This window comes from Mesocricetus auratus, unplaced genomic scaffold, assembly GCF_017639785.1.
Source record: "Mesocricetus auratus isolate SY011 unplaced genomic scaffold, BCM_Maur_2.0 Super-Scaffold_100020, whole genome shotgun sequence".
Taxonomy (NCBI): domain Eukaryota; kingdom Metazoa; phylum Chordata; class Mammalia; order Rodentia; family Cricetidae; genus Mesocricetus; species Mesocricetus auratus.
This window is the reverse complement of record NW_024429201.1, coordinates 7,624,204-7,645,918: the sequence shown is the minus strand read 5'-3', so window position 1 is coordinate 7,645,918 and position 21,715 is coordinate 7,624,204. Positions and strand designations below refer to the sequence as shown.

Below are 21,715 nucleotides of genomic sequence, written 5' to 3'. Positions count from 1 at the left end.
AGCCATGAGGAGCAAGCAGGTAAACAGCACTGCTCCTTGGCCTTTGCATTCCCATCAGCTCCTGCCTCCAGGTTTCCTGCCCGGTGTAAGATCCTGTCCTGACTTCTTTTATCCATGAACAGTGATATGGAAACATATGCCAAATAAACCCTCTCCTCCCCAAGTTGTCTTTAGTCATGGTGTTTCGTTACAGCAATAGAAACCCTAACTAGGACACTTGCCTAATATGCATGAAGCCACAGGTTCCACCCCCAGCACAGACTGTAGCCAGGCATGGTGGCTCACAACTATAACCCTAGCACTCAGAAGGAAGAGGGAGGATGATCACAAGTTCTAGGTCATCCTCAGCTACAAACCAAGTTCAAGGCCAGACTGGGTACACTGAACTCTACCTCAAACACATAAACAGAACAAAGAACTGAAGGCCATCACATCATAAACTGTGATTTTAAATTTTTTCTAGTGACTTTGGAAATTTATGTCATTTGTTTTTGTTTGCCCCTAAATTTAAGTCACTGCCAAAAGGCCTGACTATAGGGGTAGCAGTGTTTCAGGATTGTGTAGGCTTTTTTTTTTTAAACAAAACTATTTGTTACCATTGCTTTTTTCCCTCCCTCTTCCCCTTCTTTTTCTCCTCCTTCCCCATCCCCCCTCCTCTTCTTGGAGACTGAGTTTTCCCTCGGTGAGTGAAGAAGTGGAATCAGTATGAGGAGGTCCATTTGGAGCTCAGGCACACTGCCTTGGGCAGGAAGAGCCGTTACATACAGCCATTGGCAACAGTGCTGCCCGGGGTTTTGTGTTCCATCACAACCCCTTCCCAAGCCCTCGGTGGAAGTGTTGTGTGTAACACGGCCTCACTTGGAGTATGCCTTACAGATGTGAAGACAAGAAGAGAGGAGGAAGGGCTGAGAGCGTGGCCAAGAGAGAGACAGGACTGATAAACATCAGAAGGTTGGGGGTGGAGTGGAGTCACTGGCAACCTCTCAGGAAGAATGGCCCGTGGCTGAGCCTCTGAAATATTGACACACTCCCCAGACTCCTACAGCTCAAGCGATTGTACTGACATAGCAAAAGAAAAGGTGACCCGAAGCCTGGACAACTAGGACCTTATAGGAAGGAGCAGAGGAGGCGATGGACGGACAGCTGCTATATGGGAAGGATTTGGCAACCTTGTGGGGAAGTGATGGATTGAGAAATAAATTAGGCAGGTAATATATTACCAGACCAGCTCCGGGAAGAGAGTGATAAGGCTGCGTTAGAATTAGGACAGGGGTTTGGGAAGAAGGAGCAATAGGAACTCTTTCTGGAGGCTTAGTTTTTGTTGGTGATGTTTGGGGTTTTTGTTTGTTTGTTTTTAAGTCAGGGTCTCAATTCCTGTGATGGAGCAATCCTCCTACTTCAGCCTCTGGTTGCTGGGACAACAGGCTTGTGTCACCCGGCCCAGCTTAGAAAGCACTACTTTATAGGACTGAAAGGTGGCAAGGTACATGAATCCCGTGTGTTGTTTGTAATAAGATCTTATAGGAAATGAATTAACATTGTGTTGGGATTGAACTCCAAAAGTAATATAATTCCTTGGGCTTCCGCTTGCACCATATATCCCATAATTATAATAGTTTAAAATCTAAACTTAGCATGCATACCTCTGTGTATGTGTGTTAGAGAGAGGGGGACACAGAGAGAGATTGTGTGGGTGTGTGGGCATTCAAGCACGTAAGCATGACATTAAGTGACATTCCCCCCCTCCATTAAGCTCCAAATAAGCAATTATTTATTCCCATGTTATTGTTCAATCCATTTTTCAGCTCACACTCAACCTCTGTTTGTCAGGAAGCTGGGGAATGGCTGAGGCCAAACATCTGATGGAGATACACTTGCGTTTTCACATGACCTTCACAAATGGGATTTCTGTATTTAAACTGAACACTTTCCACCAGAGAGCTGCCGTGTCTTCATGTGCACAAGTTTTACGGCCAAGGAAACCCACCGTCATGTGATGAGCACACAGGAGCAGGAAAGCAGACATGGAATCCCTTCCAGTGTCTGCACATAACTTGGAGCGTGACTTTCTCTTCCCTGCAGGAAGCAGGTATCTCTGTAGAGAATTCTAGGGAAATATAGCATTGAAGATTTGGTGTGGATTTGAGGGTCATTTTGACTGGAATCTCTCATGGAATTTGGTAAGGTTACAACAACAACAACAGTAATAAAAATAATAATTCTTGTTTGAAAGTCTGAAGATGGTTATATAATGCATTAGAGTAATTAAAAAGCAGTGGCCTCTGTGCCCACAGGGTCTATGTTCACAGCACAGGAAAGAGCAATGAGTCATCATCCCACCCAAAAGTCAAATTGCAAAATTGTCAAAATGTCAAACACCACGCTATGACCAACCATAAGGTGATTTATATGCACTACATTCTGGGGGTGGGAAGCAGGATGGAAGTCTCCAGTGTTGGGCATTGCTGTATGTTACCTGGTTAGAGGCTTGAACATGGCATTACAGTGACTGGTCTTCTTTCTCAGCTTTACCTCCTCTCTTGTGAACAATTTGAATGAAATCAGAAGGCGTGGTCAAGTCTCCATAGGTGTCAATGCATTTGGGAGAGTCCACTAGTTCTATGAGTGTACCTAAAAGAGCTCCACCGGCTAGATGAACAGGCTGGCAAGATATTAGAGTTAAAGGAGAAATGACTATCGGGCTCTAGGTTTTAAGAATATCAGCTGACTGGCTTAAGAGAAGTTCATGTGAGAAACCTCACGAGTTTTATCACTAGGAGAGTTCAGAGTCACAAGATCAGAGTGAAGTCGTAGGGTGCACTGGAGCAAGGAGAACCCTCCTTATCAAGGATGGCCCTGGTGTGTGGATTTTAACCCAATCTTGCTTGCCTTGGCTGAGTTCCCTAAGTTTTAAAGGGTCCAATATAGACAAATAAGTTTGGAGATAGCCAAGTGATACGAGGCATGTAGCTATATCATCTATGAAGCTGTGGGGCAATAAACAGAAGGAGTCATAATTTGGCACTAAATGGACTTGTTCGGGAGGGGGCAGGAGTGATTTCTGTATGGGAGTTTTGTCTGAAAGGTTGAACACTTAATGGAACTTAATGAAATGTGTCTTGCATTTGGGCAAGGCCAGGGTCCGTGTGTGATCTCACAGAAGCAGTGAATTCTCTAATGAGTAAGATTTGTTCAAAAGTGGCGTTGAACCCCATGCCTAGAACCCCAGAAGTCATACAGCAGAAGGAAGAGGACCGTGAGTTCACAAGGCCAACCTGGGCTACATAGCAATACCTTGTCAACAAACAAACAACAAACAAAATGTCTGTGCTAGCAGCCGAGAGCCCCTTGGGTCCTGGAGGAGAAGGTCAGATACAAGCTTTCTATCAGGGAAGCTAATGTGGTTGGAATTGGGAATGGTTCCACAGGATGGCTTGGAGGCCTGGGTCTCCAGCTTGTGTTGCTAATTTGCATCTGTAGAGCCTGCAGGAAGTGGAGCCCACTTGGCGGTAGTGCTTTACAAGGGTTATAACTGTCCCTGTCTCTGATCTAGCTCCCTCCTTCCTGTTTGTTGCCAGGTGAACAGCCACTGGCCCAACTCCTGTTGCCAGACTGAGCCGGTCCTGCTGAATCCTTTCTCTAGTGAGATTCTCTAAGGGGCTGTAGAATGGATGAGCACATTAAAGGGGACGCATTAGTGTGGCTTGCAGGCTGAGGTCCAGGTCGTCCCATAATGGCTGTCTCTGCAAAGAAAGGCCAAGAATCCAGTAGTTATCCAGTCCCAGTCTGGTGCCAGGGTCCCAGAAGATCCCTAGAAAGCTGCAGGTCTTCAATCTATACTGGAACCCAGAGGAAATAGGTTGTAATATCAGTGAACTCAGACTCAGCAGCAGGATGGATGAACTTGTCAGCAAGAGTAAGGGCAGGCAGGCAAAAAGCAAAAGCTTCCTTCTTCCATGTCCTTATATGTGGGTTGCCAGAGACGTAGGGTGTTTCTTCCCACCTCAACAATCCAGTCAAAAATGTCCCTCACAGGCATGCTCAGCTGTTTAGGCTTTCTTCCAGATTCCAGATGTTGACAGGTTGATAGTCAAAATTAACTGCCACACCTGCTGTGATGGACTGGGAGTATCTGAAACCACAAGCTAAAATAAATATCTCCTTCCATATCGTAACTAGTTTCTGTCTGCCAGGTGGTTTTTAAAATTTTCTTTTGAGATTATAATTTAATTATAGCATTTCTCCCCCCTCCTCTCTCCAAACCTGCCCATGTCCTCCTCCCTGATCTCCTTTAAATTCACGATCTCTTTTTTAACTGTTATTGTATGCATAAATGTATATGTATGTATGCATACACTCCTAAATACAAGCTAGTCAGTCTGTATAATGCCACCTGTATGTGTGTTTTAGGGCTGAACATTTGACCCTGGACAACCAACTGGTGTGCTTCTCCCTGGGGAAGGCCACCTCTCCTGCTCCCAGCTTTCCTCATTTGCCCATAGTTCTTTGTGTAGGCTGAGGCCTCTGTGCTTTTCTCCATCCGGTATGGCATGTTCTTTGGTATCATCATTGTTCAGTTCACATTTGGGTAGTCATGTTATCATATGTGTATATGTATATGTGTATGCCTATATACTCCTAAATATGACCTGTTCAGTCTGTATAATAACTTTATGGATGCAGTAACTTTATGGGCATAGTTTCTGATTTGTAACAATGACAAAGAAGAAAAGCTAACTAACAGAGGCAGTGAGAGCAGCAAGCATGTAGCTGTTACCAGCTCTCCTCTTCAGACTCTGTCCATTGCAAGGCCTGCAGTTTGCCTCCAGAGCAGCCCTTCCCTTCATTATGCCATCAACAAGAACGACCACATGAATATTAATGACATGAGTCTTCACATCTGGAGTCCAGGGCTGTTATGCTTTGGTAAATTTTTACCAAGTAAGTGTGCATGTCTGCCTGTGTGCATGTGTGCTTGTGTGTGTGTGTGTGTGTGTGTGTGTGTGTGTGTGTGTGTCTGTGGCCAGAAGTTGTAGTTTTTCTCAATCACTTTCCAACCCTCCTCCTTACTTCTTGAGACGGGATCTCTCTCTGAACCTACAGCTCACCAATTTATTTAGGCTGGCTGCCCAGGGAGCTGCTGGGATCCCCTTGTCTCTGCCTCCCTGGTGCTGAGGTTGGAGGCTTGTGCTGCAACGCACAGACTGTGTGCAGGTGCTGGAGATGGAAGCCCCCTACTGACTAAGCCGCCTTCCATCTCCCCAGCTCCACAAAGAGCAATGCTTCTATTCCTGTAGACTATTCCATCTCTCATGGGTTCCACCTGTAACAAGGTCTTAAGGAGAGACTGAGGCAGGGGGTTGACCTGCATCTTTTGGATGAAAACACAAAGTAATCCCTATGTCCCTTGGAAGCAGAATGTCAGGGACGATTTGTGTTCACTGCTCTGAAAACTGTGCTAGTCGACTTCCTGTGAGTGACAGGAATTATCTCCAAAGGGCACAGGGGAAATGGTAGAACCTTGCCTCTTGTTTTGTGGAAATGGGGACATGGGCCCTTTCTGGGTCCATTTTAGCTCAGCAGAGAAGTAGACAATGAAGACAGAATATTTTGGTTATGGTTGCATAGCTGTGATCTCAGCCCCTGAGAAAGATTAGAACTCCCTTCTCTAGTCTCCAATAGCTAGCAAGGAGGGTGGGGCAGGCAGAGTTTCCGAGCTGGTGGAAGACAGGAAGCCAGTGTAAGAGTTGCTACTTCAGGAAATGGAGGAAAGGTCCGGAAGGAAGGAGCAAACTGAGGAGTGTTTTTTTTCCCCTCTCATCTAGCAGGCCCCTGGAGACCTTTTTCAGAATCCGGTGTCCCTCACATTAGTCTCTTTGCAAGGATGTACAGGGCCCTGAGGAGTTCCTGAGGAATCCTGCAGCTGTTGAGGCCTTGGAGGAGATGGGCAATGTGTCTCCCAGTCCTTGTGAATCCCACAAATGGCCCATTGAGGGGAGTGGGAGAAGGGAGAGGCATCCAGGATTGCCCCTGAGGTCCCTCAATGGGGGTACTGTTCAGGCTTGGGTGGAGGCCAGCCCTGACCCCATGCTGGTTGTTAAGGCTTCATTCTTCCCCTGGAGGTGGCTGCAAAGGCAGTGAGCAGCTGACGCTCTAGGGAAGGGACTTCTCTTGTTCCTCACAGGCCCTGCTGACAAATGAGGGGAAGCACTTCCTCCTTAATTGTTCCTATTGTTCATTACATTTATATCCCAGGCATCTTCCCCTTCCTTCTCATTCTTCTTTCGCTACTCAAGACCTCAAAGTCAGGGGTTTTTCCTTTCTCTCTCCAAGCTTTCATCAGACTAGAAACAATGCCATTTTCTTTCTTTCTCCACTGTAGCAACCCCTCAGGCAGCTGGCTTAAGACTAGAGTGGGAATGGCTGTAGTTTAGCTGTTTAGACACCATAGTGTCAGAGCCTGCTGGGCGAACATCTGCCACTCTTACAGCCCACGCCTGGACTTTTCTTTCTGTTGGCATTGCCTTGATGGCCTCTCATCTTAACTCATCCAGCCAATGGACTTTGGTGGCGTAGACCTGGTCCTGGGTTTAGGAGTAGACAAAACTAAGTAGGTGAAATTTTCTTCTCTTGAATTTGCATAGTGGATAGTTGGGAACCACACTGGGACTCGTCATTGGACTCTGGTAAGATTGTGCTGAAAGGATTGAGAAAGCAGCCTTGTCGTCTGAGGCTGCCAAATGGGTACAGTCTAACTGAGGAGCTGTGGTAATCACCTCTGCCACCACTGGGGAAAAGCTATCATGAGAGAAAAGCTGTCTATTTTTCTGTCAACTTGACAACTTCCCTCCTCATTTTAGAAGAGGAAACATCAATTGAGAAATTGCCCCCACCAGATTGGCATGTAAGGCAAGCCTGAGGTACATTTTCTTAACTAGTGATTGATGTGGAAGGGCCCAGCCCTCTATGCTTGGTGCCATCCCTGGGCTGATGATCCTGGGTGCTGTAAGAAAGCAGGCTGAGTAAGTCAGTAAGCAGCACTCCTCCATGGCCTCTGTGTCAGTTTCTGCATCCAGGTTCCTGCCTTGAGTTCCTGTCCTGGCTTCCCTCAGTGATGGACTGTTTCCTGGAAGTGTAAGATGAAACAAACTCTTTCCTCCCCATGTAGCTTTTGGTCATAGTGTTTTACCACAACAACTGAAATCCTAACTAAAGCATCCACAGAGGAAAACTGAGCCAAAGTGACAACTTTCAAGGTGGAGACAATGTTATACTATGGCTCAAGATGGGACCGAGGCAAATCCCATGGTAGGGGACAAACATGTGAGGCAGACAGAGCTTAAGTGGGAAGTTTTATTGGGGAGAAGGGAAGGGAGTAGAGAAAGGGAAGAGAGAGGATGGAGAGAACATAAAGAGAGGGAGAGAGACAGAGAGATGAGGAGGAGGAGGAGGAGGAGGAGGAAGAAGAAGAAGAAGAAGAAGAAGAAGAAGAAGAAGAAGAAGAAGAAGAAGAAGAAGAGAAAGAAATAGATAGGAAAAGTCTTGTTTTCCCTTTCAGAGAAACAGCAGGACATAGAAATGGAAGTGGGCAGACTTTGCCTCTTAAAGGGACCTTTGCACCTGTGTGTAGGCTACATAGTGATATAGCACCATAGGACCATGGGCTGGTTAGGGTACTGCCTGAATGCATCCTACCAGGTGACAGGGGCAGGCCAGCACAATGCCGGAACCCTAACAGACAGGATTCCTGAAGCCAGAGCTCTGGCCCTTAAGTTATGCAGGTCAGTATATTCCTTATTCCATTGTCTCATTTGAGCTGGATTTTCTTCCCTCTTCTCCCCACTTCTCTTATTCTCCTCTGTTCTGTCTCCCTTCTTCCACCTTCCTGCTTATTTTTGAGATAAGGCCATCTAGGCAACTCAGTTGGGCTTGAACTTGTTATGTAGCCCAGGCTGACCCCAAATTCATGCCTTCCTAATTCAGTCTCATGGACTGCACCAGAGACTAGTATACCCGAGTGATAGGAGAGAAATCGTAGTTTTTTTTCTAGCGTCCAACTCCTCACTCAGGCTACGCTTATTCAATAACTTGAAGCACCAGAGAGAAGATGCATGTATATCATCCAAAATCTCAGACTTCATGGAAAGAAGATCTGTGCATTTGATGCTTCTCTGGCTAGATGGGTGGAGACAGAAGTTTCTGTCCTGCCTGGTCCTGCAGCTGTTCCGTCCTAAATAAACACACAGAGGATTATATGAATTATAAACTGTTTGGCCTATTGCTCAGGCTTATTAATTAAAAAGCTCTTACAACTTAAATTAACCCAAAATTCTTATCTATGTTTAGCCACTTAGCTTGGTACCTTTTCCCAGTAAGGAATTCTCATCTTGCTTCCTCTGCATCTGGCTGGTGACTCCTCTCTGCCTTTCCTCTTCCCAGAATTCTCCTAGTCTGGTAAACCTGCCTGTACTTCCTGCCTGACTACTGGTCAATCAGCATTTTATTAAACCAATAGGAGTGACAAATCTTTACAGTTAACAAGAACGTTATTCCACATTAGAGAGCTTCTACTAGGCCTCCTCTCTGTTTCCCAGGGTCTGTGGTCAGAACCCCAGCGTCACCCATCCATTCAATAGTCACTTAATATTTTCTGACTGCATGGCATGAAATGGTCATATGCAGCTTCCCATCAAGCCTTGGAGAGGTATGGCAGGTAGCATAATAAGAATTACCTCTTCTCCCATTGGAACTCCCACAGAGTTCCTGAAGAAAGACCATGAGTATCTTGACTGTATCTTCAAGGATGAATAGAGCTTTCTCAGGCAAAAAGGCTCAGCTCCATGGATTAACACATCTGGCCACTGTACCATGCTCTCTCAAGCACAGGAGACTGTGGTCCCATGTTTCTTCTCATTTTTCCCTTTCTAAAACTCAGAAAATAATTTGTAAAGTCCTTTAGCTGGTAAATAGGCTGCACAGGTGCTGGGGTCAACTACATCCCATGTCCAGTCTCCAGCCCAGTGAGTGCATCAGTACCAGTAGCCTTTTTATTTCTGGCTTCCTTTTCAGACCTTCAGCGATTTTGTAAATATTCCATCCCTTTGCTTAATCCCTTCTGAGTTGATATCCAGAGCAGGTTCTGTTGCCTATACCAAACCTCAGTGGTTACAATAGTCATTCATTCTTAGGTCTCTCTATATAACCCAGGCTGATGTTGGATGTCCCTTCTGTGTGCTGTGAATATGTGTTTCTTTTATTGGTTGATAAATAAAGCTGATTTGGCCAATGGTTAGGAGAAAATAGCCAGATGGGAAATCCAAACAAAGATACAGAGAAAAAGTAGGTGGAGTCAGGGAGACGCCATGTAGTCACCAAAAGAGTAACATGCCAGAGCATCACCAGTAAGTCACAGCCTCATGGCAATACATAGATTAATAGAAATAGGTTAATTTATAAGAGAGAGCTAACCAGTAATATATGTGCGCGCTTGGCCAAACAGTTGTAATTGATATATTAGCCTCTCAGTGATTATTTTATAGTGACTGTGGGGACCCTTTGGGCAGGAGAGAAACTGGTCCAGTAGCACCGGGTGAGACAGAGAAAAACTTCCAACTGCATATTGCTTCAGCTTCCCCAGTGCTGGGATCACAGCCATGTATCACTAAACCTCACTGTAACTATTATTCTTAAATTTTCTGATAGTTACTGTCTTAAAATGTTTGCTTTTCAGGGAGAAACTGGCTTGTCTGAGACTAGAGAATTCTTGGAATTAGCTCATCTTTCATGTGCAAATCAACTAACAGACCCACCATGGTGATAATTTATCAACCCCTTTAACTCACCCATGAAACCAACCCTGAATGATGTGGTCCTGTGTCATGTGTCAGGTCCCTTCATGTGACACATCTTCACAGGTACTGTAATAAAACTGTTCCTCCTATGTCTTATTACTCAGACAACTGTGTAAGTTGAATTCTCCTGTCACAACAGAGGAGGCGTTCTCTACTGCGGGGTAAGTGTTTAGGCCTAGTCAGTCTTCTTTACCGTCATGCTTGCACCAGGCACAGAAGTGGGAAGTAATAGGTTCTTGGTAAATGGCTTTTGAGTAAGCGCAGGGACTTAAAAGTGAAGGCAAAAGGTCTTGGCATAATGTTTTTGAGCTTTGCCAAACCTAACATTGTGCTTGGAGCCCTCCTCTGCCCACCAGACCTCAAGAATTGCCCTGTCCTCATACCATAGCCACATCAAAGAATTTCCAAACCTTCTGGGAAGCCATGTACCCAGCAGCAGCCCTCTGACCCTGCTTCAGAACAAGTTCAATCAGGAGACCTCTCCATGGAGAGAGTTTGTTCACAGTGTTGGCTGGCAACCTTCTGTCCTCCCAAGCCCCCACAGCCTCTGGTCCTCTCAGCCCCCACAGCCTCCTGTCCTCTGGAGCTCCCTCAGTGGGTGAAAGGTTTGGTGGACAAATCTGTCCATTACTCATGGGTTACAAAGACCTTGATGTGACTGAGAAGGTCTTGATCTGCTAGTCCCAAGCTGGTGAGCGTATTCAGAAGTACATGGAAACCAGTCCAACCAAGGCCATTTCTCAGTTCAGAGTTCAACAATAAAGTGATTTATTTACTGTTTTTTAAAACACTTATGAGAAATTCACAGAATTGTGTGAAGTAAGTAAACCATGTTTTACAACAACCTATAGTTCTAACATCAGACTGACTGTCAATAAAATCACTCAATTAGAGATACAGCCCAAATAGAAGAGAGACAGCAAATGTCTCCAGAAGCTTCACAAAACTTCATACTGTCCTCAGACCATATTCAAGGCCAAAGATGGAGGGAGGGCAGAGGCCAAAGCTCTGTGGCTTCTGATGTCTTGAAAGAAGGAACTTGTCCTTGCGTTTGAGGAATGTCTGAAGAGACTATTCTCTGAGGATGGTGTTATTTTTCTGTTCTTTGGATGTCACCTAGTTGATGTAAGTCCTCTTTTCCTATTTAAACAAAGACAGGTTTGGTCACTGGGGAGATTTCTAATTTTAGGGGCGATGTATGAGAAGCCACAGCTGTCACACTTGATATGCTGAGATCTCATTGCCTTGTGATCTAACCTAACCCTCCATTGTATTGAACCAGTGGATTAAACATCTTAATCTTTCTAAGCTCCAGTTTCCGCACCAGTAACGTATTCAGGGTCTTGAGAAGGTTAATAAGAAACTTCTTGTAGACTGTTTAGTCCCAATGTTGTAGACTTCAGGAAGCATTAGTCACACTTTTGTTATAATTAACACATGTAATTCCATGGCTTCAATGGACTGTGGACAGATGAACTGCTGAGCCACACTAGACTAGAGATGACAAATCTTGAATATCTGTCTTTGGCTTGTTATGTAACCTCAGTCACCTGTGTATGTCTGGGAGTGGGGAGACTTTGGACTTGGCATAACAACAAGTCGTGGAATAAGAGATTGGAAGGGATGTGGTTGACATGAGGTTCCAGGACCTGGATAGGTGACTCACCTAAATAAAAAAGACACTCATGTTGAGGCTGCATAGTTCTGTAGGGTCAATAATGAAAGGTAGAATGCTGGACTTTGAAAAATAGTGACAAAGTAGAGGGTGTTACAGGGTAGTGAAACTTTGGGGGATGGAAAGATGGATTTACAATGTTTGGGAGGAGAGCAACTGATTCAAACTTGTAGCAATTTGAGGGTTGTTGTAAGAAAATATCTTAGACTACTAGGTGGAATTGTGAACATGTATTTTCATCTCTCTTCCAGGTTGGGATAGGGGTAGCAAAGGCTTCCAGAAATTAATAGTAGGGTGGGCTTGCCACTCAGAGTTCCTAGAACTCTTTAGTCTGTTTGTTGAAGAAGGGTCTTGCCCAGGAGCACAGAAAGTGACTTGCTGTACAGAGTGTGGGTGGGAATGATGGTCGCAATAGGAAAAGTTTACCAAGGACAAAGTCTCCAAGAAGAGTATATATTAGGCAAGGTCCAGAGTTGGGCATAGAACAGAGCTTCAGTAACCATTAGTCACATTTATTATGATGACTATAAGGTCATCATTTCAAAGGCTTATGGACAAGTGAATTGCTGAGCTACACTGACTGCATGGGAGATCAGAAATCTTGAAACATTTCCTGGGCTTTGCCCTGGCTTGTGGAACTTCAGTCACTTGTGTAAGCCTGGAGTCTGGAGAGACAGGGCAAGCTCTGGGGAGTGGATACAGGGAAGGAGAGACCATGGCCAGTGATGACAAATGAAAATAAGTTTATTTAGTGTAGTGAAGGTGTGAAGAAAAAGCAATGGAAAGAGACCAGAGAAGTTTTTTTTTTTAATCTTGTGATAGGACCATATTCTGGGAGCTGTGGGAAGCCATGGAAGGATGTTAACCATGGCTAGAGAGTGGTGTGGAAGGATCACTCTCATTGCCTGAAGGCCCAGAGGGAAACAGAGAGGCAACATTTCCTGATAGCCTACTGTGACCGGGAAATTCATAGGAATGATAGCATACTACAATGGCAGCAGCCCATTGGATGGGGGATTGTCTCTATCTTATAAATGAACAAAGAAGACCAGAGATGAATACTTTCTTAACATTGTCTAGTTATTAAGCAATCGAGTAATACTAAAAGCCTATTGGGCTTGATTCCAAGGTCTGGGTTTGCTTCATCCCAATGAAAACAAAACCAAACACATCTTTTGAAAATATATAAAATTGAATTTTTAGAACAATTGACATGCCTCAGTGCGATGGGGACAATGCATAAGCAATCTCATCAATGCTTATTACTAACTAGCTCTTATAACTTAAATTAACCCATGTTTCTTATCTATTCTCTGCCACTTGAGTAGATAAGATACATTCTTGCAGTCCAGCATGCTCAGGGTTCATCTCCTGCATCTAGTTTGAGACTTCTCAGACTCTTCTCTTCTTCCCATCATCCTCCTAGTATGGCTCTCCTGCCCAATCTCTTCCTGCCCTTTTGCATTTCAGTTGCAAAAATCGTCATGGCCATCTCTGCATGTATGTATCTTTGTGTACTTTTACATATATGGAAATATTTGTAGCAGCGGTATTTCTGGATCAAACATATCAACTTTTCTAACCTTTCCAGACACTGCCAAACCCACATGTACAAGTTGTACCTACTGAGACTTTCACCAAAAGTAAACAATAGCCTCTTTATCGCTATCCTCATCAGTGTTGCATCTGAGTGTGGAGATGGGAATGGCCAACAGATTTAGCCAGGGGGAAACTGAAAGGCTAGGATGACCATCACCATGGCGTCCACAATCTCCATTCCTTCCCCTCCATCTCTACTTTTCTTTGAAGTTTAACCCTAACATGGACCAAGAAAAAGAAATCACATCTGATAGAAGACACTCTTCCTTTGATCTAGAACCATGCTGGGAACTAGTGACGTTGGGATCCCTGTGGACGGAAGCTGGTAAGTTTTGGAAAAGGAGGTGGAATGACAGTGGCTCTCCTCTGCCACTCAGTTTTGTTAGGTGAGCATTGCCTAGAAAAAGGCTTCACATGTTAGTGGCACAGACGCCATGAACCTTTTGGAGTCCTGGCAAATCTTGCATTTGAGTGTGGTCCTTTCTTGCTCAGACCTTAGCACGACTGTCTGAGCGTCACTTGGGTGATTTGCTTCCTCTTTTTCCTAAAGATCTGAGCCTTGGGTATTTGCAGCTCAGGCTCACTTCTTCTTCTTCTTCTTCTTTTTTTTTTTTGAGACAGGGTTTCTCTGTATTGTTTTGAAGGCTGTCAGTCCAGCCCGGCCTCGAACTCACAGAGATCTGCTTGCCTCTGCCTCCCGAGGGCTGGGATTAAAGGTGTGCACCACCACCCCCTGGCTTTCAGGCTCACTTCTTAAACTGAACAAGCCTGGCTTTCATTTGTTAATCGTGAACGATGTAGAACAGTAACAAGTTAAAATCAGTATCTTCAGTCAAGGTTTGGGATTGTATTATCTAATATCTCCAGAGAAACAATGGGATATGCAGAGACCTGTGGAAATAGATTTGCCTCCAGCAATTACGGAACCTACTGAGTTCTACAGTCTTCCATACATAAGCAGGAGAAACAGAAGAGCGGGTGGTGTAGTGCCAATCCAAGCCTGAGGAAGGAAGGAGGGGGTATGTTTGGGGGTAGAAGACAGTAGGGAGGACCCCTCAAACAGGGAATGTGAATTCTCCTCTCCCATTTTTGCTCTGAGTAGCCATCAAGGGCTGTGGATATTTATGTGGCATATTCAATAATGCTAGCCTGGGGAGGTGAGAGCATCTTCTCTAACCAGTTCATCAAATCAAATGCTGTCTTTTCTAGACGTAGTGAGAATAACCTTTTGCCTGTTCTCTGGGCATCCCTTAACCTAGTCAAGTCGACACATACAGTTCTGGTCAAGACAGAAACAATGAGGGTATCTGGGAGAGGAATGTCAGTTCCTAACTGGTCAGCATGGTGGATGTGGGGGTTTAGATGTTAAGGGGCAGTGAATGAGGAAAAGCCTGTCCTGCTGGAGAGCGGGGAGGGCTGGGAGCAGGTTGTTGTGAACAGAAAGTCTCCATCTAGTCTGACTGACTGGGATTAACTCCCCTATCTGGGATTTTCCAATCTCCTGTTGCCCTCATCTCTCTAACCCTTGTTTTACCTCTTCAGAGCCTCCTGGAACCCTAAGGAATTCATTAATGAGGTCCAATTATGAGGAATTTCAGGGTTTTAATCAACTTTGAATGTATGGTTGAAGGGTCCCTGAGAGGATGCACATTAAACAGATTTGCTGTGAAGTACAGAATTGATTTCCCTGCTGTTCCTCAATTTCAGTCCTACAGGCCCTTTCTCACTATTCATAGCCCCCCCTTCTCCTCCTCATCCTCCCTCACCCCTGCTGTCACACAGCAGTGGACTTCAGTTGCCCTCCTACCTCCTCCCACCCCACCCCCCTCTTTGAAACTGTGGACAAGCAGAAAGAAAGCTGTAGACCAGCGACTGACTTCTGTCCCAGTCTTCTCCAGCCTCACTTGTGCTTTTCAGCTATGTGCTCTGCGGAGACTTTTCCTGGCCATTTCCACCCTGGTCTCTAGGACAAATAGACTATTTCCTCTTCTGGGATATTTTTGAAGACAGATGAGAGGCTTGACAAAAACAGTTGGAATAACTCTTTAAGCAGGTTTTTCCAAACTCCAATGGAAAGAAACAAAGACTTGAGTAAGAGAGTCAGCCCTGAATACTGTTCTGTTGTCCATTCCTGATGCTTCAAGCCTCACAGAACAAACTGTGGGTCCTCCCCACCTGTGGAAACTACAGATTTCCAGGGCGTGGCCTCCTGTGCCTTCCCTTGCCCTGGAAGTCACAGCCATACATCAGTTGCTGTGGGAATGCCACACGTGGTATTCCTGTGGCCACTTCCTCTCCTGGGAGAAGCCTGGGCTCCACCCGGGTGAGGTTTCACAAAATGATGCTGGGCTCCCAGGAGCCTGTGGCTGTGAGCTGCTAACACCCTCCCAGCCCCTGCAGGGCTGAAGAAGCCTCTGCTCAGCTGATAAAACATTCTCCAAGGGAAGACTCTTAAAGGGACCATTGCACATTGTTGCCAGGTTTTCCACAGCTAAACATTCTGTTTTTACATGGTGGGAGGTACGGTTTGTGCTTTGTATTTAGATGAAGTGAAACAGGTTAGATGATTGGCTTTCAGAGATGGGAAGTTTCAACAGTTGTTAAATAATATCATTTATTAAAGCTAAAAAATGGATAAAAATTATGCTAGGCACAAAGGCAATAAATGCGAAAACGCCACCAGGTCCTCATGATTTTTCTGTGTTTTGCCATTCTCTCCATTTCAGGTTACTTATATCTACACGGTGTAGTGTGGAAGCACCATAGAATGGTGCAGCAGGATTTATTCTGTCACATGTCTTGCTTCCACGATGGAAGTTTGGTGTTGGCCATGGTGGAAGCATCCCTAGTTTTGAAATTGATAAATGCTGCAAGTCAGGGCTTGACTTATGTATTAGACCTATGTATGGGCTGTGTAGGAGTCTAAATTCAGGGAAATAATGGAAAAGGCGTGGTAAAATGAAAGTTAAAACTTTACGTCTATAACTGAGCATGGTATCTCAGGCCCCAGAAGACTAGTACTTGGGATGCGGAGGCAGGAGGAATGCAAATTCTAGACCAGCCTGGGCTGCATAGCAAAATCTCATCTAGAAAAAGTTTGTTTAAAGTCTAATGAAAGGAGGTTTTCAGAGAAGAGGAGGTGATCAGAAAGAGGATGGTGGTGAGGCCAGTGAGGATAATGGGGCATATGGGATACGATCAAAGTGTATTACATGCTTGTGTAACAATATCACAGTAAAACACATTGTTCTGTGTCACTGTCTTGAACTGCTTTAATTTGTATGTCTATAGTTGAGTAGCATGCAAAATCGAGAGAATATTAATTCTGTTCCTGAAAACTCCTGATTTAGCAAAGGTGTCAGTTGTGTCATTGAAAACTGAGAGAAGTTCCAGCAAGTTCCAGGTTGTGCTGATTGACTTTCTTCTTACATAAAGAAATGATCGCCCAAAAGCCATGTCAGAACTCCTCTTGGTTGTTAGATATTTCCCAGGCCTCCACCGAGTGAAACCATGGTCTTTGATGTCATTGGACTTCTTATCTCTTTTTCTGGTTGTTTCTCTGTGATGGGCTTATGTTCTTAAACCATGGTATTCCAAGAGACTGAAGCCACATGTACTAGAACTTCAAAGGTCAGGCTGTCCAGTCTCTTTTCATCAGATGGTCTGGAAAAAAAGAGCTTTCTCTATTTAGTTCCAACTGGAAAATGCTATGCCACGATGAGCTCAGTGTGACTTGTGTGACATAGCCAGGTGTGCAGATTTCTACCCTGAGTTCACTGTCAGCACATAGTGGCTGTGTGTTTGTACTGTGTATGTACCCTGACTGTGTGAGTCTATTTAAGGCCATATCCTTGCTGATCACGGTGGTGCACACCTTTAATCCCAGCACTCGGGAGGCAGAGGCAGGAAGATCTCTGTTAGTTAAAGCCAGCCTGGTCTACACAGTGAGTTCCAAGACAGCCAGGGCTGTTACAGAAAGCAACCCTGCCTCAAAAACCAAAGTGTGTAGGTGTGGGGGCACCTGGGGGTGATCTCTTATCTTATGGCACTGGAGAGATGGCTCAGTGATTAAGAGCTCTGGCTGCTCTTCCAGAGCAGCCAGGTTCAATTCCCAGCACCCACATGTTTCACAACCATCTGTGACTCTAATCCCCAATGATTTAATTTGCTTTTCTGGCACCTGCAGGTATCAGGAGTACATGTGTTACACAAACACACCTGCAGATAAAACACCCATACGTGTAACATACATACATACATACATACATACATACATACATACATACTCTTAATGAGGTGGGTAGGCTCACGTTGCTAAGAGAGGAACTTACATAGCTGAAGTGTAAGTCTTTTCACCATTTGAATTTAGGCCCATCGTTTTATCTTTTTATCAAGTTCCATGTTCATCACTGAGGGAAGTCAGGACAGGAAGTCAAATGAGTCAGGATCCTTGAGACCGGAGCTGATACAGAGGCCATGGGGGGTGCTGCTTACTGGTTTGCTCCCCATGCCTTGCTCAACCTGCTCTCTTATACCACTCAGGACCTCCAGCCCAGGGGTGGCACCACCCACAATGAGCTGGGCCCTTCCTCAACAATTATCAATCAACAAAAGGCATTGCCCACAGGACAATCTGGTATGGGAATACGCTCTCTTCTTAAATGACACTGGCTTGTGTCAAGTTTACATAAACCAGACAGCACAATGTAGAGTTTCACACACAGTGAATACCTAGATTATTGCTCTTATAGCATTAAGTTCAGGTGATATTTCCTGGAATGCAAGTTCTGATAGGGCAAGTGTCTTTCCAATGTTTGCATCACTTTTAGCATCTCATGCAGTTTTTTTTTTAGCATAGTGGCAAAATTCCCATTTAAACATTGATATGTTTACGGAGGAGCTCCTATAAACCAGCCATTCCCTATTAACAGATAATGAAGATCACATTCTTGGTCCCACATGATACCAAGAAGTTCCTCTGATGGATTATAGATGTCCTTGATTAGCAAGTAAGATTGCGTGGCTGGGAAACCCTGGTTTTTGTCTTCCAGACTACAGACCAAGCAACAGTGGAAAGAGCCCTTCCTCTGTGATCTTTGATCTAGGATGTACCTTCAAATAGTTGCTTGCCTGGAACATTTATCATTAGTTTAATATTGAGAGATTTGTTGTCTTCCTTGTTTGTGTTTTACTTAAGGGAAAGGTAATTAGTGGTTGACCATTGTTTTAAACTTATGTTCACCAGGGGACTAGAAAAAGCCGAGGCCTGTAACTCTCGTCTCAGAAACCAGACTGGGCTTTTATCTCTAGTTAGTTCCACCCCGGTTCCTTTAGCTCTGGGTGACGCAGCTTTGGCCTCCATCCCTGGGGTTTGCATTGTTTATTTTTGCTTCCATGCTCTGCAAGCAAAAGTACAATGCTCCACATCTCCATTTATTTTTGTATCTCCTCTTGTAAAATTAGTGCAGAGTTCCTAACCAGACGTGCAGAGGTCACTTTCCACGAATGCCCTTCTCCGAGGTCCTGCAGCCAGCTCTGATTAGGGTCAATACCTTGCACCTAGCCTCTGTCACTTAGGCTTCTGCCAGTGCCATTCACTTAGGGTGTGTGTTACATTAGTTAATTTTCTTCTTGCTGTGACAGAATGCTTGAGACATACAACTTAAAGGAGGAAGAATGGATTTGGCTCCCGGTTTCAGAGGGTCCGTCGCTCCTGGCTGGAAGGGTGTGGCAGAACAGGGCAGTTCTTATCAAGGTGGGCCAGACACAGAATCCCAGGGAATCCTTTCTAGATCTGTCTCCTCCCCTTTATTCCATCCCAGCCCCTAGCCCACAGGGTGTGCTGCTCACATTCAGGAGGGTCTTAGTTAATCCTCTTTAGAAGGAACTTCGAAGACACACCCACAGGTAGACCCTATCAATCTCCTAGGAGATTCTGGATAGCCAAAGATAATCTTGAGCTCCTGGTCCTCCTGCCTCCACCTCCCAAATGCTGATGTTAGAGGAACATGCTACGCTACCCACTTTCTATGGTGCTGGGGTTTGAAACCAGGGCTTTATGTATACCAGAAAAGCACTTTACCAACTGTAGTAGATCCTCAGCCCTTCCAGGAAATTGTAATTTCAGTCAAGTTGCCAGTGAAAATTAACTATAACTTTTGTTTGTTTCCAGTTATGTCCATGCTTTCTACTGGCCCAAAAGCAACTCATCGCAGGGGTGGAGTAGGCCTGGTTCTATAGAGCCCTGCCTCTCATTAAGGCATCCTTCTCAAGGGTTCCACCTGCCTCCATCAGAAACCTCCTGGAAGGACAGCTGTTCCTCGGAAGGTGCCAGTGCTGCTGAGGTGTGCCAGGTGTGGAGTGGACCTGGCAACAGTCCCGATACAGGTCCCATAGCCTGGAACTAGTAAAATGGCCCCTGACTCTATTTACACCGCCTCCACTCTTTCATTCAAACTATTTAAAGAGTATAATAGACCCAGACATGGTGCACACCATTAATCTAGCACTTGGGAAGCAGAGGCAGGCAGACCTCTGAGTTCAAAGCCGACCAGCTCTACAAAGTTCCAAGGCAGCCAGAAATACACTGATAAACCCTATCATGAAAACCCAAAACCAAACAAACAAGGTTATCATGGTAAAAGAAGACTTTAAAAACTACGATTGTGCTCAAGAACACATCCCAAAGGCTTACTCTGTAAATGTCTCTCTCTCTACCTCAAGTTCCCATTAATCAGTTTTCCAGGTGTGTGCAGAGAAGCCACCAGTGTATTTTGAATATATGAAGTTTTCTTCTTCCTCTTCCTCTTCCTCTTTTTCTTTTCTCCAGATGGGGGTTCTCTGTGTAGCCCTGGCTCTCCTGGAACTATCTCTGCAGCCCATACTGGTCTCAAACTCACAGAGATACGCCTACCTCTGCCTCCTGAGTGCTGGAATTAAAGGCATGTGCCACCACCCAGCTATCTGGAGGTTTCTGAAGCTGTGTGTCTTTCTTCTGAGAAATCTTTATTCCTTTCAGGTATTTTCCAGCCCATTTGATGCCTCTCACATGCTAGGCAAGTGCTTTGCTTCTAAGTCACACTCACCTCCAGCCCTAAAGTTAGCTCCAGTTTAGGTTTTAACATGACAATTAGTAGAACCTATTAGTGTTGCCTGACTTGAACATTGAAATGGACACATACTTGAGAGAGAGAGAGAGAGAGAGAGAGAGAGAGAGAGAGAGAGAGAGAGAGGATGGCACTAATAGGTTTCCCTGTCCTAACTACTTTGTTAGCCTTGCAAAAGAAAATGTAAGGAGTCCAAAATTCATCTTTGGGTCAAATAGAAAGGTTCCACATACAATATCAAGGTGTCAGTTTTCACTTTTTAAAAACACAGTTTTCTTTTATAATGTTTTCAAACAATTCAGCCTAGTGAAGATGGTTTCTCACTTATCTGGATGTCTGTTGAGATTACGACCAGGGACACTCTTTATTTATGTCCTTTAGTCATATTCTTTATATTTCTCTTTTCTACTTCCAACCAAAATGTGAACTGGGAGGTGGGTGGGGCCAGAGCAATAACTGACTTGGTTCTATGGCTTTACAGGTCGATAGGTACGAGTCCTCAGGCCTCTGACTTGCTGATCATGGGAGAAATTGGAGTGAAAACCTTCTAGAATTGTGAATAAGAGCAACTTAGGTCTGAGAGATTGTTTTGAAAACTCTCTTAGTGATGCAACTCCCATTCGACATAAATGTTTAACACTTTTACCTATTCATTCCTACTCAGAAGCTTATCCTCTTCATTCTCTGCTCTTCCTTTTTGGTCCTTGCAATAGCCTGAGCTGGCCAATGCTTTTAGACCGGTAAGTTCTGTGTAAATGTGACGCTGCTGTTATAGCGCCAAATCCATATATTTAAAGTTGCTCTCAAATCAGGAAAATGGGGACTCACTCTGACTTTATAGGTTTTGATTGATGAGTATTTTGGTTGGATTTTTGGTAGTTATGGAAGAAGTTAGCAAAATAAATGATGTGCCCAAGATGTATTATTTTGTTTTTAAATAGTTAAAAGGATGAAGCATTTTCTTCCTAAAAAAATTCTAACAAGTCCATAAAGAATAGTGAATATATTCTAAAATATACAATACAATTTCAACAAACCATAGCAACAAATAACTTTTTATTTATTTATTTTGAAGATGATTTATTTATTTTTATTTTATGGGTATGAGTATTTGCCTATATGTGTGTATGTGCACTGCATATGTGCCTGGTGGTCAAAAGAGGGCACCTGAGATCCTAGAACTGGAGTTGTAGAAGGTTATGAGCACCATTTGGTGCTGGGAACTAAACCTTTGTTCTCTGCAAAAGCAGCCAGTCTCCTTAGCCACTGAGCCATTTCTTCCATTCTAACTTTTTCTTTGTTACTTAACCAAATGATACTATCTCTAACAGTTCTTTGGTTATAAATGTGAGGGGAGATGGAGATTGAGAATATATATATATATACATATATATATATATATATATAATTGTGCTTAAGGATTTATCATTGTTGTTGTGTTTTAAGACATGCTCATGCAGCCCCGGCTGGCCTTGAACTTGCTA

At 44.3% G+C, this 21,715-nt stretch overlaps 1 long non-coding RNA gene across 7 annotated transcripts in view; it reads left to right on the top strand.

The window, feature by feature from the left end:
- The window catches only part of LOC110343793, a 42,102-nt gene that overhangs the window by 4,879 nt on the left and 15,508 nt on the right, over window positions 1–21,715 (top strand). For 2 of the 7 annotated variants that reach the window (XR_005869922.1, XR_005869916.1), the window contains exons 2-4: window positions 1,806–2,180; window positions 9,731–9,914; window positions 13,336–13,450. This is a non-coding gene — a long non-coding RNA (uncharacterized LOC110343793). Of the gene's footprint in view, window positions 1–1,359; window positions 1,484–1,805; window positions 2,181–9,730; window positions 9,915–13,335; window positions 13,451–21,715 lie in introns of all 7 variants that reach the window. The other 5 variants (XR_005869919.1, XR_005869917.1, XR_005869921.1 and 2 more) reach the window with 5 other exon arrangements.